The 19,481-nt window shown below is 41.1% G+C and overlaps 1 long non-coding RNA gene across 1 annotated transcript; it reads left to right on the top strand.

The window, feature by feature from the left end:
• The first annotated feature begins 14,612 nt into the window (after nucleotides 1-14,612).
• Nucleotides 14,613-18,550, top strand: LOC144379763 (uncharacterized). Its single transcript, XR_013443128.1, has 3 exons — nucleotides 14,613-14,807; nucleotides 17,438-17,525; nucleotides 18,037-18,550. It is a non-coding gene; the product is annotated as an uncharacterized LOC144379763 (long non-coding RNA).
• Nucleotides 18,551-19,481: the final 931 nt, after the last annotated feature.

Here is a 19,481-nt window from a genome sequence, read left to right as displayed (position 1 = left end):
CTTGTGTGAGCTTTTTGAATTCCAAATTAATACCATTCTTTTAACCCTTTGTCCCTCTGATGTGTCTGAGGTGGAAATGTCTGGAAGGCAGCAATATGGGAAAATAGACACAAGCAAACGGGAAAATTCAGTAGTCACAGTGGGCTTTTGAAAAATACAAAACTAGACTTTCTGTTCATCTTGCCTCTGTTTGGGGGGTGTGTAAGTGTATAGGCAAATTTATACTAGAAAGAGAAAACGTTTATGAGAGATGAGGGAACATTTGCTACCCATTATACTTTCAGTCCTGAAGCCAAGCGCTCAATTCCACTCAGCAAAATGAAATAGTCAAACCTTTCTTATGATGAGATTTCACATAACATTTGGTATTTTGAATGTAGCCTTTGACACGCTATTTTGTTTGTTTTCTTGTGTTTCCTTCTTGTTTGGGATGTCAATAACACCGCGGCCAATGACAGGCAGCTGATCACCTGGGAAATGCAGCCAAAGGAAGATTCTAGCCAAGCCATGAACTTTAGTCCAAATGCTCATCTCTAACACAGACAATGCCAGCCCTTGTGTGGGAAAAAAAAAGAAACAGGGACAGAGCTTTGTATGGGAATGGGAATGACAATATGCCCTAAGATCCACTTTCTTATTAATGCAGGGTTTGTCCTATGTCACCATGAAAGACAACTGTGTATTTACTGAAAACAGGGTCACAGTCATTGTATGGGGTCCTGGAAAAATACAAGATCCTTCTAAAACCCAAAACCTTTTTTTATTTAAGGCTTATTATAGGGTGTGAACTTAATCCTTAGATTAGAATACCCTCTTTAGAAATTTTTCATTGTTTATTCTAATGGTCTGGGCCTCTTTGACCCGCTGCATACTTGACCTTAATCACTCTGCTTCCCACCCTATTGAAACTCCTATTTTCCTTGGTTTTCTCTGCTGTTCTCTTAATGCAGTCTTTTTCTCTCCTGACACTCCACATGGCACTTAGGCAATGTTTGTCTTCAAGAACGCTCTTGTATTGCTCGGCACCTTTTTTCCTATAGAGCTAATACTCTTCCAATCTAAATAATTACAAAATCGCTATTCCAAACCTTGTGCCGCCTCCCGAGCTCCCGTCTCTTATTTTTGATCACCTGAACATCTTGTCTCTACTGCAAATGATACTTGATTTTAAACCCAACTTATTTCTCCTCTTCCCTCTGTCCAATTAAAAATGGGGTCCTTCTGATTTTAAAACTTAATTTTTGTTTTCACCAGTGTTCTCCATAAAGAGCCAAATAGCTTTACTTCGTAAACTGGCAGTTCCCTGCTCCCCCCATTTCCTTCTTTGTAAAGGCAAATGCTTTCAATTCTTTTACAATTTATTTTGGTATTTCTTCCTTATCACAAAATAACCTGCCTATGTGGCTACTTCTTGTATTTTTCCATTTGAAGCTTTGTAAATCCTACCATTACTACCACACACTTACAATCTCTGCGAGGCATCCTGCCCCAAGAGTTAAATCATAATTGTGGTTAGATCAATTTTCAACAATTCTTTTGACTATGTAACTTCATACTGCTGAGTAATGTTGTATTTGTTTTAAAGATTCTATTTATTTATTTGAGAGAGAGAGCAGCAGCGGGGGTTGGGGGGGTGCAGAGGGGAAAGCAGAATCTCTGCTGAACAGGGAGCCTGATGTGGGGCTCAATCCCAGGACGCCAGGATCATGACCTGAGCTGAAGGTAGATGCTTAACCGACTGAGCCACCTAAGACTACTTTTCCTAGCTTCTAAAATACTGTTTCCCCTGAAGTTAATAATTGTCTTGGTTTTTCATTCGCTTGGTTGTCTTAATTAATTACCATGAATTAAGCCACAAACTCTTCACCAGGAGAGCAAATATCTTCTCACGTCGGAGCTCCCACGGCATTTTCTTAATTTTATCTCATGGAAGCATTTCTAGAGGAGCCTTCTGAACTTCTTCATCATGGACAGGCTGCCCTCCAGGCCTGCAGTGCAGCTCCCAGCACGGAGTTTCCCTTGACCATCAACCTGGGATCCCCATCCCTTCTCCTGACTTGGGGTCTATGTTTTCCAGATCCTCTAACTTCCTATTTCTTGGCACATTTCTTCCTTTCTCTATAGCACATTCTTCAGGAGGTTCCTGAGAAAGAAAAAGTGGTAGATAAGGTTTGCAGGACTTCGCATATCTGAGAAAGTATCATTATTCTACTCTAACTCTGTTTTGCTCGCGTTCGTCCGTTCCTTCCTTCATTCCTAGCTATCCTAGGTTATAATTAGTTGTTTGGCCAGCTGTTGAATGCTAAGTTGGGAGTCATTTCCCTTCAGAAATGTGAAGGCATTACTCCATTGTCTGCTGCTTTGCTCCTGAGAAGTCTGAAGCCATTCTGGTCCCTCAGACTTTGAATATAACTTATTCCCCGCTATAGAACATTTAGGAGGTTTTTTTTTTCTTCCCTTTGTCCTTAATGTTCTGAAGTCTCATGATGGTACACCTTGATCTAGATCTATTTTTTTCCATGTACTCTGCTGGGCCCTGGATGGGCCCCACAATCAGGAAATTTATGCTCTTTGATTCTAGAAAATTACCTTTTACGATTTCTTTCTATTTCCTAGTATTTGGATATCAATGCTTCCCTAATTTTCTTCTCTGTTTTTCTACGATTTCCTCAACTTTTCTCCCAAGCTTTCTTTTGAAATTTTCATTTCTTTTGTCTTATTTCAATGTAAAAAAGCTCTTTCTTGTTGACTGTTTTCTTTTTTATACCTTCTTGTTCTTATTTCATGAGGGTGATATTTTCTCTTCTCTGATGACACCCATCAGTTATTTTCAAAAGTCTGTTTCCTTCAAGTTGCATCCCCCCACCCTCGATTACTTCCATTTTCTTGCAAAAGGATTCAGCTCACAGCTCACAGCTCACGATGTGGCCTCCTCCACCTGTGTGCGCCACTCCTCGATGGTGGGCTTTGCTGCCAAGCAACATAGCTGGGCATCCATGGGTGTTTCGGGAAGGTTTGCTGGTCATCCCATAAACTGCAAGCCTATGCCAGGCTTTGTGAGAATCAGGAGAAGGTGGCTTCTCTGGGAGGCAACTCTGCAGGAGCAGGGCTCAGTGATCAGAGGGTACCTTCTGGAGAATGAGGAAAAGGTGCACCTTCCTCTGGGCAGAGTCTGCACCAGGGTACATGGAGCATGAGCTGGATTTCAGGCTCACTCACCCCTTCAGCCAGGTGTCCTGTGCAGGGCTGAACATGGACCACTGTGTGAGATGGTTTGGGGTCTAGAGGCAGAGCAGAGGACAAAATCTGGGACAGCATGTAAAATTTCACTTTAATTCCAACTTCAGTCATGCTTAGTGTTCCACATCTCCAGAACTCTCTGTTTTATCTATTATTTCCAGGGAATAAACGTTGAAGAACAATTAGTTTCACTGAAGGTGAAGGGCACGGGAGATCCAATGCCATCATTCCTTCCTGAATAGACCAGCAGCCTCTTCTTTTTAAATCCCACATTTGTTCCTTCTGGGAAGATCTCGTGTCACCAGTTCTTGTGGTTTTAGGAAGTACTTCACTGCAAAGTATGTTGCTTCTCAGCTTTCCCCCCTGCTGGTTTAGAGTTCAGTTTCTTAGCTCAGCTAACTCAGTTATCACTCATCCCTTAGGTTTTCAGCTTCCAATTTTTATTGATTTGCTTCTTCCTATCTATTTTTTTAAAGATTCATTTATTCATTCCAGAGGGGGATGAGGGGCAGAGGGAGAGGGAGAGAGAGAATCTCAAGCAGACTCCCCACTGAGCATGGAGCCCGACTCAGGGCTCCATTCATCTCAGACCCTGAGATCATGACCTGAGCCGAAACCAAGAGTCAGGCACCTGACTGAGCCACCCAGGCGCCCCACTGTCTATCTCTATTTATCTGTCTACCATCATTTTTTAAAGTTCACTACCATTTTAGTGGGGTTTCTTGAGAGATCAGAGTTAAGTGAATATTTTTAGTCTGCTTTCTTTTGCCAGAGAGGGATATTATTTGAATATGTTGTATATAAGGTAATTTTATGACTGTTTTTTTTTTTCTTGATAGTTTCTTTTTAAATTTGTCCTTTTCCATTTCTTCTTGGTCTTTTCATGCTCTCTGCCCAGGTTGAGCATGTGATAACCAGTTTCTGGAGCAAAGGTACCTTTGGACATTTGTACAATAGACAGCTGTACTGTACTGTTAAATCATGCTGCACATAGTGTAGATGATGTATTTTTCTTACACATCTGGACTACCTGGTCAGTTTGCTCACTTTTGTACTGTCCTTGAATGACTTGGACTTTGTCACTCTTTGAGATGGGCATAGAAAAAGAATTGCACTTCCGTATTAGCACATTGGAAAGAGAAGACATCCTCTATCTACTAATGGGTACAGGTGCATTGAAGTGCTCTTGATGGCTTTTGCTGAGAAGCCACAAAGGGACCATACTTTATTTTGGCCACAAGCAGGAAGATTTCTGATTTTTCTCTTGGTGAACTTGGTTACCCAGCATGACAAACAGAACCAAGGGATCGTAGACTTGTATTGATGAGAGAGGGAACTCCAGAGAGGTAAGTGTCACACCATAAATCAGTTCTATGCTCTGCTGGGTCCCTTCCCCTTGGCATGACTCACCTAGTCCCCCAGGACTCGGCATCAGCTCATTTCTCCGCTAGGCAGACTTCTGTTACTAACAGCTCTCCTCTTTAGGCTGATCAGGGATCTTGACCAGATGCTACTAAAACAACTTGTGCTTACCTCTGTTAGTGAGGAGAACAACTTTTTCCTAGACAATGTGGGTCAGTTCTTATTCTTTGGCTCCCTTCAGATGATAACACCCTTCTGAAACATCCTTCTTTCAGACAGTTATATTACTGCACATTTGGTGAGATGGCCATATACCTTAATCACTTTGATTGAGCTTGGGTCGTCTTCGGGTCTCAGTAGCAATATATTTACATCTTAGTATAGGCTATTTCTACAAATTCCAAAGATTCTTTCTTTTCAGAGACTTTGTCCTCAAAGTTTGTGAGTGAGAGCCCCTAATCAGAACTGCCTATGTCCTGACGATGTCATTTACCTACCTCCCAGACTTGTTGGGAGAATCAGGTGAGATGATGTACAAGAAAACACTTTGTGGACAGGAATGTGCTATAAGGATGCACGGCATTATTTTTGCAATACAGCCTATTCTTTGTTTATAGTCCAGACTGAAAAAAAATTAGATGGAATAGAAAATGAGCTTCAATCTGGAAAAAAAAGTTCTATACTTTAATTGGCCTTTAGATATAAATTTAATGCAAGCTGACTTACTATGTATATGAAAGAACAACAGCTGGAGTTTTGTTAGTTATTCTTTCCTTCTTCCATTTTTTTACAGTGGGTTTAAGATTTTTCATTTAAAAACGTCTGCCCCCATATTAATAAATAAATCAAGCTTGTTTGTGTTCAGTCCTATATAGAAATTATGTTTATTTTGCAATGATAATTTAAAATAGAACTGAAGTAGACTCAGATACCATAAAATACTCTGATACTTATTTTTGAAATTCTAGTGGCTCTCTCTCCCTGAGTCTTTTATTTTTTTAAGATTTTATTTATTTATTTATTTATTTATTTATTTATTTATTTATTTAAGAGAGAGAGAGAGGGCGCACAAGCTGGGGGAGAAGGAGAGAAGGAAAGAATCTCAAGCAGACTCAAAGCTGAGTGTGGAGCCCAATGCGGGTCTTGATCCCAAGACCTAAGATCATGACCCAAACTGAAATCAAGAGTTAGATGCTTAACTAACTGAGCCACCCAGGCACCCCTCTCCCTGAGTCTTTTAACACTGGATTATGAGTCTTCAATCTTTTAAAAAAATGTAAACACATTAACTAAAATTTGTTTTCTCTCCCTGTGTTTTGATATCACTATTAATTATAAATCTTATCAATCAAATTTGATTAATAGTATTTAAGTATTTACATTTGAGAAGGGGAAAATACACAGGTGAGATTTTTCATGCTGTTATCCTTCAGTGCACTTTGCCTGATTCACATGTAACATGAACTGATTTCACAGTTAGGTTTTTACACATTCAAGCACCAGAGGAAAAGCAGGTCATAATTCTAGAAGATGTATATTAATATGGAAGTGTCAACTTTCAGAATACAGAAAAGGCATAATTAGAAGATGATTGTTCATTCTTTGCACTATTCTGGGGGCAAAAAGCCCTCTTATAGTGGTCAGATTTTGAGTTTTTCCTATTTTTTAATTTTAAAAACTGTATCTATCATATTCCAACCCAGTGGAATAGGCAGCTACTTCCTCCTCCCTCCTCCCTTCCTGCCTTCCCTGTCTATCCCTCTCTGATTTACGGGATGAGTGATTCTAAAGGACAGGACCTAATTCCAGTCGAGAAGTTGATTTCTATTGGAGAGTTGGGCACATAGTTTTATAGGAGCAGTGCTTGTTGGCAGGTGAGCATTTTCCCTTCCAAAGCTCTAAGATCCAAGAGTGGAGGGTATATGGATGCTGTGGTCATCACTGTTATTCTTCATACTTACCAAAGTGCCTGGCACAGAGCAGATGCTCAATCAAACTCATTCAGGAAAGTCAACTAGCTGGTATCATTGCAATTGCCCAAAGTCAATACATGCAACTCGTTTTGAGTCTGGATCTGCAGGTTCACATTGATCTCAAACAAGGAGAGACAGGCCCTGGTCTACGTGCTTTTGCACAGAACATTTCTCTTTTTAGGAAAAATGTAGAAATTACGATTCATGGACAAAATTGCAAAGTGAATAGCATTCTACTTTCTCATCAGATTTTGTCTCCAGATAATTCTACCCAGCCTGCCTTACCCTTCTCCTGGGCCTGCCTTACCCAACACTCCACCTGCGTGCCCAGAGCCCAGAGTCATATGTAATTACAGTGTTAAGTAAATCCAATGTTCCCATGCCTTAAACAAAAAAGACACAACCTTTTATTAAAGGATTATGCATAAAGTACTCATATCACACAGATCTATGGGAAAACTGTAGTGGCTTTATGATCTTTATAGCACTTGGTATTGTCACTCTTAATTTTAGCCATCCTAAGGTATGTAGGTTTGATTCGCATTTTCCTGATGAGCAATCCTGGTGGGCACCTTTTCACACGTTCGTTGACTTTTTGATTATCTTCTTTTGTAAAGTGCTTGTTTAAGTGTTCAGTTGTTTTGCCTGTTATTTTTGAAAGGATTGTCCTTTTCCTTTACATTCTGAATATAAATCCTTTGTCTCCCCCAAGGTCTGTGGTTTGTATTCTCACTCTCTTGATGATGCCTTTGGATGATCAGAAGTTCTTTTGTGTTTTAAAAGCTTTGCCTTTCACAAGGTCGTTTTCAGAAGTTTTGTTATTTTAAATTTCATATTTAGATCTAAGACTTACCTCAGATTAATTTTTTTGGTATGACATTTTAATTATAGCCGAAGAATAATGAGCTCTCTCTGTCTTCCTCAAAGACCTTGGTCTTCACATCTATTACTTTATCTGAGTGTGGTCATTTCAACTCAGGCTAGGTCACTGGAGAAGCTGTGGAGATGTTCTGGGGAAGGAAAGACTTTCTTCTCAAGTCCTATCTCTTAAGTGTTCACTCTGGCTTTGAATCCATGTCCACTTATGTTTGAGGGCAATTCTTGTTCACAAGCATGATGCCACTGTGCAAAACTTATAACTTGTTTAACGGTTGGGGAAAAATCAGGAACTAGATTTCCTGTTCCAAAGCAAAAGTGCCCCAAAGTTAAATAGTAAAGGAAGACTTTATTCAGGGTTATTGTAGTAGGGGAGAGAGACCAGAACTCAGCCTGAGCTCCTCCACTAAAACAGGGGGCAGAAGAGTTTTTAAGGGCTGAGGTGAGCAAGTGAGAGAGTACTGGAGGATGTTGGGCCATCTGTGTTTATGAATTGAATTCTCCAAAGGAATAATACATTGCCTACATTTTTATGATAGGAGGTTGTTTTGCAACTTGGAGCAAGACCCCCACTGCAGTTAGGCTCTTAGTTTCCCATAGGGACTAAGAGACAGCTCTGCTGTCTCCTTCGATGGCATTTCAAAGAGGTGGCTCCCAGGTCCTTGAGAAAACCATTTCTGGGTTGAAAAACTGGCAAGAGGCTTTAAAAAAGATTTACATACATCTCGGAAGGGCAGAGAAGCCATAGTTACGAATGTTCTAAAGAAAACCTCTAAATAAAGGGAGGTCGGGGGCCTGCAGTCAGGAAGAAGCCTGTCTCAAGGGGAAACGTTAAGGTTGTCTTGGTCACCTTCTTCTCAGAGACCTGGCGAAGATACTATTAATAAATGCACACTAGAGTCACCACCTGCTCCCCGGGCCAACTACTTTATCTGCCTACAAGTTGGGTGGGCTTTGCAAGAGTACCAGCCTGGTCAGGGAGCTGCTCTGGGAGCTGATGGTTATCAGGACTGCGGGAGGGAAGCAGAGCTGCTAGTTGTTCCAGATGCTGGGTGTGAGTTTGACACCTGCTTCCCCAGGCGCAGAAGAAAGAACCTCTGCTCTTCTTTGGTTCAGAGCTGGAGGCCATTGGCCAGATGTGTTTGCCTGGAGTGAGGACTGGGGGCCTCTGTGGGCGGCACCGAGGAGGTCTGTGTCCTCCCCCAAAGCCCCACCTCCTCACCTGGGCTTGTCCCGAGAGCCACGTCCAGGGGGATCTCAGGAGCATAGCTGGGGCCTGGGACGGTTTTTTCTGGTTTCAGCTCCACTCTGTCTCCTGCACCCACTCCCCGCCAACACTGTCCCTCCTTTCGGGGCCCAGGGAATTGTGTGTCCTGTGCAAGAGAGGTAGTGAATCCGGGGGGTTGGCCGAGTGGCTTGTCTGGAAAGAATCTGCGTCGGGGGAAGGGAAGCCGAAAGGCTAAAACGGATCAGTGAGCAGGAGAGACAGTTCAGGTTGTTCCATGAGCCACGTGGTAGGGCTGGGGTTGTTCCTGGCCTGGAGAAGATGAAGGTAACTTACACTCTGGTCCTGTTTCGTCCAACTCCAGAGGAACCAGTTATGGAGGGTTTACTTACTTACTTTAAATCAAAATATGGGGGGAGGGGAAGCCCGACAAACCCCAAATACCCAAACACTCCTGGGATTTCTAGGAGTGACTAAAACAAAACCGTCTCATTTGACTGTCAAAAGAGAGGCCGGTGGTGGGGGAGGGGTGGGAGGAAGGGCGTGTCCGAGCCCCCCCTTGCTGCTCTGTGTCCATGAAAAGTCTCTTTTCCTGGGGCTCTTTTTTTTTTTTTTTAAGATTTTATTTATTTGACAGAGAGAGACACAGAGAGAGAGGGAACACAAGCAGGGGGAGTGGGGGAGGGAGGAGCAGGCTTCCCGCGGAGCAGGGAGCCTGACATGGGGCTCCATCCCAGGACCCCGGGATCATGACCTGAGCCCAAAGCAGACGCTTAACGACTGAGCCACCCAGGCGCCCCAGCCTGGGGCTCGTTTCTGAATCATGTTCATTAGCTTGGCCCTGCCACCTGGGTCAAGTACTCATTTTCTTTTTTTTTTTAAGTACTCATTTTTTAACATAACAATAGAGAGCAGTGATGAGCAATTTTTTAAAAGAAACAATAGCAACAAATTGAAACCCAAACACCCTCTCTCACTGAGGGGGCGTCGGGGCCCCGTATTACCCAAGCACCAGGGGGGAAGGCCACCACATTTGGAGCCCTAATCTTGGTGTCAGAAAGCTTGGGTTTCTATTCGTTGCCCCTTTCTAGCTGTGTGAGCTGAGAAAAGATTAAATTTCTGCTCTATTCTTTACAATGGGAATTATATATAACTCTCACAGGGGTCAAAGGGATGAGAAAAACCTACGGATAGGCCTGGCAGTGACCCTGGCATAGGGCTGCCAGATAAAATACAGGACACCCAGTAAAATCAAAGCTCAGATAAGCAATGAATACTTTATCATACGGACATGTCGAAATAGTGCAATTACTGGGTGTCCTGTGTTTTTGTTTGCTAAATCTGGCATTTGATAGATATTTCCTCACTTCCACTTCTTCATAAGCTCATCTAAAAAGGATTTTGGACACTGCCTGATTTAAATGTGGCTAAGTTGTGGTTGAAGGATGGGGAGATAAGGAAAGATGACTGGCAAAATAGACTGTAACCATGTTCTTATTTCCACAAGGAAGAATAATACAAAAATGGCATAAAAACACTGAGGGCAAGCATAATGTCCTGCTTGATCATTCATTTATTCTTTATGGAGCTCTTAAATAAATCATGTTTCGCCAAAATGATGCTTTTTTTTTTTTTTTTAAGAGAGAGAGATTGAGCGCACACAAGCAGGGGGAGGGGCAGAGGGAGAGGGAGAAGCAAACTCCCCGCTGAGCCACGCAGGCACCCCAGAAACGATGCATTTGTATTTAAAAATTAAAAATTACGTTCAGAGTGAGTTTTTTAATAACATGGAAAGGTGTTTATGGAATAGTTTTGAGTGAGAAAAGCAGGTTAAAAAATTGTAGCTACCTTATGATCTTTACTACATTAAAATGCATTTAAAAATCTGAGAAGAGGGTGCCTGGCTGGCTCAGTTGGTTAAATGTCTGCCTTCGGCTCAGGTCATGATCTCAGGGTCCTGGGATCAAGTCCCCATGTCGGGCTCCCTGCTCAGTGGGGAGTCTGCTTCTCCCTCTCCCTCTGCCCCTCCTCCTGCTCATGCTCTCTCTGTCTCTCTCCCTGTCTCTCTCAAATAAATAAATAAAAATCTTTAAATAAATAAATAAATAAAAATCTGAGAAGAAATATGTGAAAATAAGTGGGAGTCACTGGATTTTTTTGTTCATCTTTGCATCATTAGTGTTTTCAGTATTGTCCAGACTTTCTATAATAAACTTATTACTCTTAGAATTAATAAAGTTCTCTCTTAAGTTAAATTAGATTTACAGTTTATTGTTTTAAATTATAAATAAAATTCTAAATGAAATAAGTGGCAGGAAACTTAACTTTAAACTCTTGATTATAGACAAAATGTAGAAGTTCAGATTATAACGAAAACCATACAGTTGATTTTTTTAAAAGATTTATTTATTTATTTTAGAAAGAGGAAGAGAGTGTGAGTGGGGAGAGGGGGAGAGGGAGAGAATCTCAAGCAGACTCCCCAATGCACGGGGAGCCCAACATGGGGCTCGATCCCATGACCCTGAGACCATGACCTGAGCCAAAATCAAGAGTCAGACGCTTGACCGACTGAACCACCCAAGCCCCCCAACACAGTTGATTTTTTCAAAAACCTTTGTTATGAAGCATAATATGAACAGGATAGTATACAAAACACAAATGTACAACTGAAACACATTTTCTAAAAAGAGGGACCCAGGTAACCACCTAGGTCAAGACAGAACACTGTCAGCATCCCGGAGGCCACCTCAGGCATCTTTTCACTTGCTCCCCCCTAGTGGTTTGTGGTATTTACTTCCTTTTCCTTTTGTTTCAGTTTTACCACCTAAATTGCATCCCTAAAAAAAAAAGTATATATATATCTATATATGTATATAGATATATATGTATATGTACATATATATAGTATATCTATATACATATATATATAGTATATCTATATACATATATATATAGTTTAGTTTGGCTTATTCTTGAACTTGGTATAAATGGAATCAAATGGTAAGTATTCTGTTGGGCCTGGCTTCTTTCATTCAACTTGCCAAGATTCATTCATATTGCCCAGCATTGCGATCATTTATTCATGTTTGTTGCTTTGTTGGTCTTTCAATGTAGACTGTACTACCACTGATTTATCCATTCTACTGTTGATGAACATGTGGGTTGATTCCATTTGGCTTTGCTAACTGCAGCTTCTATTGATATCCTTGTCCATGTCTCCTGGTACACATGTGCTCACTGGCTGATGTTCTGTGCCCCGACCTTACTTCGTGCTGAGATTTCTACCCATCTGTAACTATAAAAGGAAAACTGATAAAGACCCTGAAATTTGGGAATCAGAAGCTGTAGATCTTGTTGTCATGGATTGGTTCCTACTCATGACAAATTCAGATTTCGAAGGACTGAAAACCCAGCAGTTTTCTTAAATGTCAGAATAAACCTGCTGTTATTTTAAATGCATTAGAAACTCTTTTACTTATTTGTGGAACATAAGGAATAGCATGGAGGACATTAGGAGGAGGAAGGGAAAAATGAAGGGGGGCAAATCGGAGGGGGAGATGAACCATGAGAGACTATGGACTCTGAGAAACAAACTGAGGCTTTTAGAGGGGAGAGGGGTGGGGGGATGGGTTAGCCTGGTGATGGGTATTAAAGAGGGCACGTACTGCATGGAGCACTGGGTGTTATACGAAAACAATGAATCATGGATCACTGCATCTAAACCTGGTGATGTATTGTATGGTGACTAACATAATAAAATTAAATTAAAAAAAAAAAACTTTTAAATGGCAAGGATCAGTCTTAAAAGGCTTGCCCCCCCCACGTGAATAGCATTTAAATGTGAAGATCTCCATATTTTGACTAACAAAAACATTTGCCAATATTCCAAATTAGACAATGTTGGTTTTAGCCAGAATCAGAAATATTTTTTTGAGCCAGAAGAGATTTTAGAGACACTATCTGGCTGAGTCCCTTGGTTTTCTAAATCAGTAACTGAAACCTCCTTGGGGGCAAATGTCTTCCCAATGTCACACTTAACTAGTTAGTATAGAACCAGGACTAGAATGAGGACTTCTTAGATGTTATTGAACTCCTCCAAAATATTACGTGGGGCTACCTTTTAATTGTGGAATGTGTTGAAGGCTGAGAATGTTATTCTGCCATTGTCACCATCATTATATCCAACTTATTCATACACCCACCTGCGCATGAGGGCATTTACTTGATTCTCCTGGCATCCCATTGTTACCACAGAGTATGGTAAGATCATACATGTTATATGGTACTGGTGTAGTGGTTACAGTTTGTAGTATTTTGATCCATAAGGCAACCGGTGGCGTTAAATTGTTGAATTCTGGCAAGTAATAGCTCTGTATTCACCTAACCACATTTTATAGGCTACAGAATGGAAGAGCACTAGAGATAACTCTTTGCAAGCCCTAAGGCTGTGGTTACCAAATGCCGGTCTGAGATCTGGCACTGGTTTGCCATGGTATTTTTCTTGATTAGTGGTAACATGAGGGAAAAAAGGACAAAGTAAGGAGTTTTCCATAAAGTTAACTCTGTTCAGTTTAAAGAGAATACCTTCTATGCTGAGACTTGTCTTTCCTACTTTTGTGTGTGTGTTAAAATGTACTTTCTTTAATAGTATATTTATGGTATTTATAGTTTAAAAATAGTTTTGAGGGCAATGCTTATAACTGTTTTATTTGCTATTATGTACTCAGACCTAGCTTAGGGCCTGACATAGGAGACATAGTGAATATTTAAATGAATGAGTAAAAGGTTTATATCCCTAGTTTGGTCACCAGTTTTTTTGGGTGATGGGATTTTACGAATCTCTGAAATCTAGAAGTCTGATAAATTTCAGATTGTCACTCCTGAGGAATGCTACAAAACACCTAGTATACTGGAGTGTCCCCAACCAAAATTCACATCTACTTGGTTCCTGAGAAGGTGAACATATTTGGAAATAGGGTTTTTGCAGATACAATCAAGTTAAGATGAGATCATGATAGATTAGAATGGGCCCTGATCCAATTACTGACATCCTTAGAAGAAGAGGAGTTGGGACATGAGGATACAGGGAAAAGGCCATGCAATGACAGATGCTAGGAAACAGAGATTGAAGGATGTACCTCCAAGCCGAGGAATGCTGCAACCACCAGAAGCTGGACGAGGCAAGAAAGGGTGTCCCCAGAGACTTCAAAGGGAGCATGATCCTGGGGACACCTTGATTTTGGACTTCCAGCCCCAGAACTGTGAGAGAATAAATTTCTGTTGTTTCTAGCCATCTGGTTCGTGGTCCTTTGTTATGACAGCCCTAAGAAACAACTGTATGTAGGAGTCCAGACCAGTGGATGTGATGGGAAGTAGAGGGGAAAAGGGTAAGATTTCTAGGAATGGACTCTGTCTCCTATAATCATTCGGTTTGGGGGCACAAAAAGAGAATACCCATGTTACTGCTTTAGGGTATAATTAATGACCATAAATATAGGGGAATCATTATCTGGAGACTATTTTTCTATTTTTACTCGTGAAAGATTCAGGAGAAATGCTTTGGGATGATTTCGGAAGGATTTTTGTTAGTTAGGAATCTTGGTGGAAAGAGATCTTAGGTACTTGGGACAGATTAGAACCCAAAATGAGTTTCTAAAAAGCTGAGTATAAATCAGTTTTTTAAATTAATCTATTTTAAATGTATAAATATTATAAAGGTCCAGTGTTTAAGCAATTGTATGATGAATTCATATATAAGACAAAGAATATAGAATACTTTGGGAGTAAACATTTATACCCTAATGTGTAACAAATATATCTAGATTGCCATATTTCCCATTTGCCTAAAACAAGAACCTTCTATATAAAAGAAAAGAGGAAGTCAGTTTTAACTAAAGATTTAAAAAGATAGGTAATGTTATTATTTTTTTTTTCTTTAAAGATTTTATTTATTTATTTGACAGAGAGAGACAGCGAGAGAGGGAACACAAGCAGGGGGAGTGGGAGAGGAAGAAGCAGGCCTCCTGTGGAGCAGGGAGCCCAACGCCGGGCTCGATCCCAGGACCCTGGGATCATGACCTGAGCCGAAGGCAGACGCTTAACGACTGAGCCACCCAGGCACCCCAAGATTGGTAATGTTATTTACAAGCTTCCTTAGGGCGGGTATTTTTGTCTATACTATTTACTGGGGGTAAATGGTGCCCACACATAGATTTTCAATAAGTATCTGTTGAATAAGTGCCCCAGGTGATTTACATTGTTATTGGAAGAGGTGGGATTACAAGGTCTTTATTTCTTGGTTTAATACTTCATTGTTGTGATGTAATATAACACATCTGTTTATTTCTATGAGGCAGGACGTGAGAAATAAGAAAAAGACAAAGAATCATGGGATTTAAAAGGGTGCACTAAAAATCTGAAAAGCTCTGAAGTGTATTTATAAATTTCATTTTTTTTTTTTTAAGATTTTATTTATTTGCGAGAGAGAGAATGAGAGACAGAGAGCATGAGAGGGAGGAGGGTCAGAGGGAGAAGCAGACTCCCTGCTGAGCAGGGAGCCTGTTGTGGGACTCGATCCAGGGACTCCAGGATCATGACCCGAGCCAAAGGCAGTCGCTTAACCAACTGAGCCACCCAGGCGCCCCTGAAGTGTATTTATAAAGTGGACTACCTAAAATGAGTGGCAATCTGAGCTCTGGAGAGAGTTCAAATGGTAAGTTTTGTGAGGGAGGGGTAAAGATTTAGAGAGAACAGGAGGTATCTTCCTGCCAGTGAGAAGGGAACATACAAATTCAGTTTAGCCACCTGGGGCCCATTTAGTGCACTAGAGCAGTAATTTGCTAAATGGGTCCCTCGTAGTAAAAAAGAATGAGTAAATAGTGAGCAATTTAGGCATGGTAAACCACTAGTAGCTCAAGGGATGTAAGAATGTGAAACTATAATTAGATCCCATGTTCATAATGTGCTAACTAAATGTATTACATTGTATATTGCATCTTTCTGAGTTTATTTCTGGACACAGCTGAGCCCTTAGCAATTCAGACTGAAACCATCCCAGCTATCAATTCATGCTTCCATTAAAATTCCAACTGCTTATATTAGAAAAAAATTCCAACGATGGTTTCTTTTATCTTGGATCTAAGGATGCAAACAGGATTAACCTAGATGCAAAACACAGCAAGTCAGTTATAAATCACACAGCATAAAATAAACTGTGGCAGTAAATTGAAAATTATGTTCTCTTTTTCTATACTTAGCTGTGAAAATATTTTAACAAGTTGGCATCAGGGTTTGCAGCTTTTACATCTGTTGTTTCTTTTCAGGATTATCTTTTAGCATTTTAAGATGTGATTCTTTGAAGAGTGTGGTTAGTCAGAAATGTGGTATTAGACTGTACATTTGGAACACTTTAAAGGGTAGGGGGCATTCATGAGTTACATGGTTTCAGGATACTGGCCTATTCCCCACTCTACTTTTAGTAGAAGCTGCTATTTCATGGGTATCTGGAAAACATTTGTCCTTTACTGGAATCCTTTTCTTATTCAGAGAAATGGTATGGTGTGGGTTGGCTCAGATGGTCTGAATGATGTTCCATGATACTAGCAAGTTCTAAGCACAAGTTTCATTGCCCTTATCAATGTCTGTTATTTCAGCTGTGAGGTTCCAGTTGATCTAGTGGTAGGGGGACTGTATTCTCTATGAACTCTCCTTTTCTTTCTCTCTCTACTCTCACCTCCAAGTTTAGTGACTTTATTGAAGGTTTGGAGGTGGAACAAGGGATGGGTCACACTGTGCACCCTTGTTCTTCTGCTCTTCTCTCAACTCTGATTTTTATTATTCTGGGTGCAGTGGAATATGGCACCTTTCAGACTATGGATGCTGTGCATGAAATAGTTCATCTATGTAGAAATTATATTCTACATTCTTCTTCCTCACCCTGTCCCCAACACAGGATTTTTTGTTTTGTTTTGTTTTTTAGGCTGGAATGTATTTCCTTTTTTCTTTATGCTGAGATACTTTAACATTGACACTACTCATTATGCCCCTCCTCCTCCCAATTCACTAATTCCTCATACTAAGTGGGGCAGGTGTGTATGATGACTCCCAGCCCCTCCTACCTCCAGTACTTTGGATACTAAATTCTCTGAGCTGTGTTTTTTCTTTAATTTTTTTCCCCTTGGAGGAGGTGTTTTGGTTATAAATACCTTCAAAGAGTAAACAAAATTCCTAGAGGATAAAAATGCAGAGTTGGGGTGATTGTATAAAGCTGAATGACGGGAACCAGAGCTAGATTAAGTACAGTACTACAATTTCTTAGAGAGGATGCAAATGGACATTAGGCCAATGGTAACAGTATTTATGATTAGAACAAACTTTCCCTGAGTTTGGTACATTAGCTAAAGAAATATCCCTTTAGAAGGCAGCTATATGGGGGCTATAAGCTATAAGCCATATTTCTTAAATAGCAAAAATTAAACAGGTTTGTAGGAAATCAGCTAAGGAACTAATGAATATAAAGAGGTGTAAACAGTCCATATTTTAGGATTGAAATTTAACATGCTCTTTGTTTTTTAATCTACTTTAAGAAAGGCTAAATTAAAAGACCATTCTTTTCATTTCTAGAACGAATAGTTTGTGTTAGGAGTTGTTCAAGGCAACATACAGATTAGTGTCGTTGAAATTTATCTTCAATATCATTACCTCTTTTCTGCCTCTGAAATTTATCTTCAATATCATTACCTCTTTTCTGCCTTTCTTTCAGAGACAGATCCTTCAGCAACTACCCAGTTTCATTTGTTACAGAAAATTTCATCCAAAATGAGTCTCTATTGTTTGACTTCCTAGAGAAGGTCAGTTCCCCTTGTTTTATTTTTGTTTCTTTTCATGGCACCTTGTATTTTCCCCTTTCTACATCCCTCTCACTTGTTGAATGTCTTTCTTCATAACCTATAAGCTCTATGAAGGCAAGGACAGTGTCTGATTTATTCAATTGCTTACCATAGTGACTGGTGTATAATATGTTTATGATTACTTGTTAAATTCATTGACGTGACTGTCTTATCTCTTGGGAGAATTTGCATTCTCCCTAATTTAAAAAAATGGAACTCTGTGCTGTTGATTGAATTGAAATGCAATAAAAATTAGTTTCATGAGGCCAAGGGGTAAGATTTCAAAAGAAAGATATAGAAAATCATTTTCAGGAATTTCAAGAATTAAGAGAAATATTTATTTTTATCCTGGTAGCATCCTCCATTCCTCTTCAATGGAATTGTGTAGATAACCTAAGCGTGACTTTCCTTGCCCTTATCAATTTATTTCAGTGACAAGTTCTAGCTGATTTCTCTTTTTTCTTTTTTTAAGGTTTTTATTTTTAAGGAATCTCTACACTCAAGTGGGACTTGAACTCATGACCCCGGGATCAAGAGTCCCATGCTCCACTGATTGAGCCAGCCAGGCACTCCTCATCTCTCTTTCTCTCTCCTTGGCACCCCCCCACCCCCTTTCCAGGTTTAGTAACTTTATTGAAGTTAAGGCAGGCCCTGGATAGTAGCAGTTGACAGAATCTCTCATGTGAAAATCCAGATTTATAAAACAATCTGAGGAATGGTAATTCAATTAAAAATGTTTACTAAATTCTTTTAAATAGCAAGCTATTCTAGTGTAGCCTACAGTATTGTTTTAACTGATAAGAAAGTGCAACTTTTCAGACCACAACTAAACATTGTAGCAGCAAAAACCATTTTTTTCTCCTTAATGTTTAAAGAAAAAACAAGGTAACACATAAGAGAGAATACACAGGACGAGCCAATCTCATATCCCACCACGTCTCCAGTCCATTATTTCTTCTACTTTCCACCGCTTCCGTTGTTATTAAGTTACTTCAAACTTTAAGGTCAATGGGAAAAAAGACCCCAACACTTTGCCTTTTTCCTTCCCACATATAGTTGCGGGAGGATCGGCTCGCGGTTGTACGATTTAACAAAAAGCGCTTTCAACAACTGTCCAAGTTAGAACTTCCAGATGCTGTCTTCCCTGGCCTGGAAAAAGCGCGGAAAATTGAGGTTGGCCACTTCCACGGCCAGTTATCCTGTGGTGCTCTGGGTGCGTTTTTGCATCTCATACAGTGGGTGGAAGTGAGAACCAAGGAACGGGGACCTTCATACCGTGTAGAGTTCCTCAAAGCCCTCAATTTAAATCAGGGAAAACGAAAGTCTTGTGGGGAACGGGAATGGGCGGGTTGGGCACAAGTTAAAGAACAAGAACATTCCCAGGTACAGAGTTTAACAGCAGAGGGCACAATACCCACTGCCCATAGCCAGCGGCTGGCTGCAAGGAGGGGCATAAAGTAAGGAACTCTGGGGCTTGTGGTTCGCCATGTTTTCCTCGGGCATGTTTGTCCCGCAATAGAACCGCAACTCCCAGCGTGCACCGCGCGCCTCTCTCTTCTCAGCCGGCGCCTCTCTCTTCTCAGCCGGCCCCTCTCCCAAGGCCGGCGCAGGAACCTCCCGGGAAACTGCCCCCCCCGCCCCGCCCTCGTACGCACGCGTCACGTTTGTTTACCCTGAAGCCCCGCCTCCCCTCCATCCTCCAGCTCTCTCCACTCCTCCCGGGAATGCCGTCATGCTAACAATGCATATTCATGAGGCCCTCGTGGATCTCCCGCCCTGCCCGCCTCCCGCCTTCCCGCTCCAGGCGCGTGATTAATATTCAATGAGCCCGGCTACGCGGCTGGTTCGCCGCGGCGAGGTGGGGCGGGGGGGGGAGCGGGCGGGGCCTGCGCTCCCGAGCCCGCGACCCGGGCGGGG

Source organism: Halichoerus grypus, chromosome 13 (assembly GCF_964656455.1).
Source record: "Halichoerus grypus chromosome 13, mHalGry1.hap1.1, whole genome shotgun sequence".
Taxonomy (NCBI): Eukaryota; Metazoa; Chordata; class Mammalia; order Carnivora; family Phocidae; genus Halichoerus; species Halichoerus grypus.
This window is presented reverse-complemented; position numbering and strand designations above follow the sequence as displayed.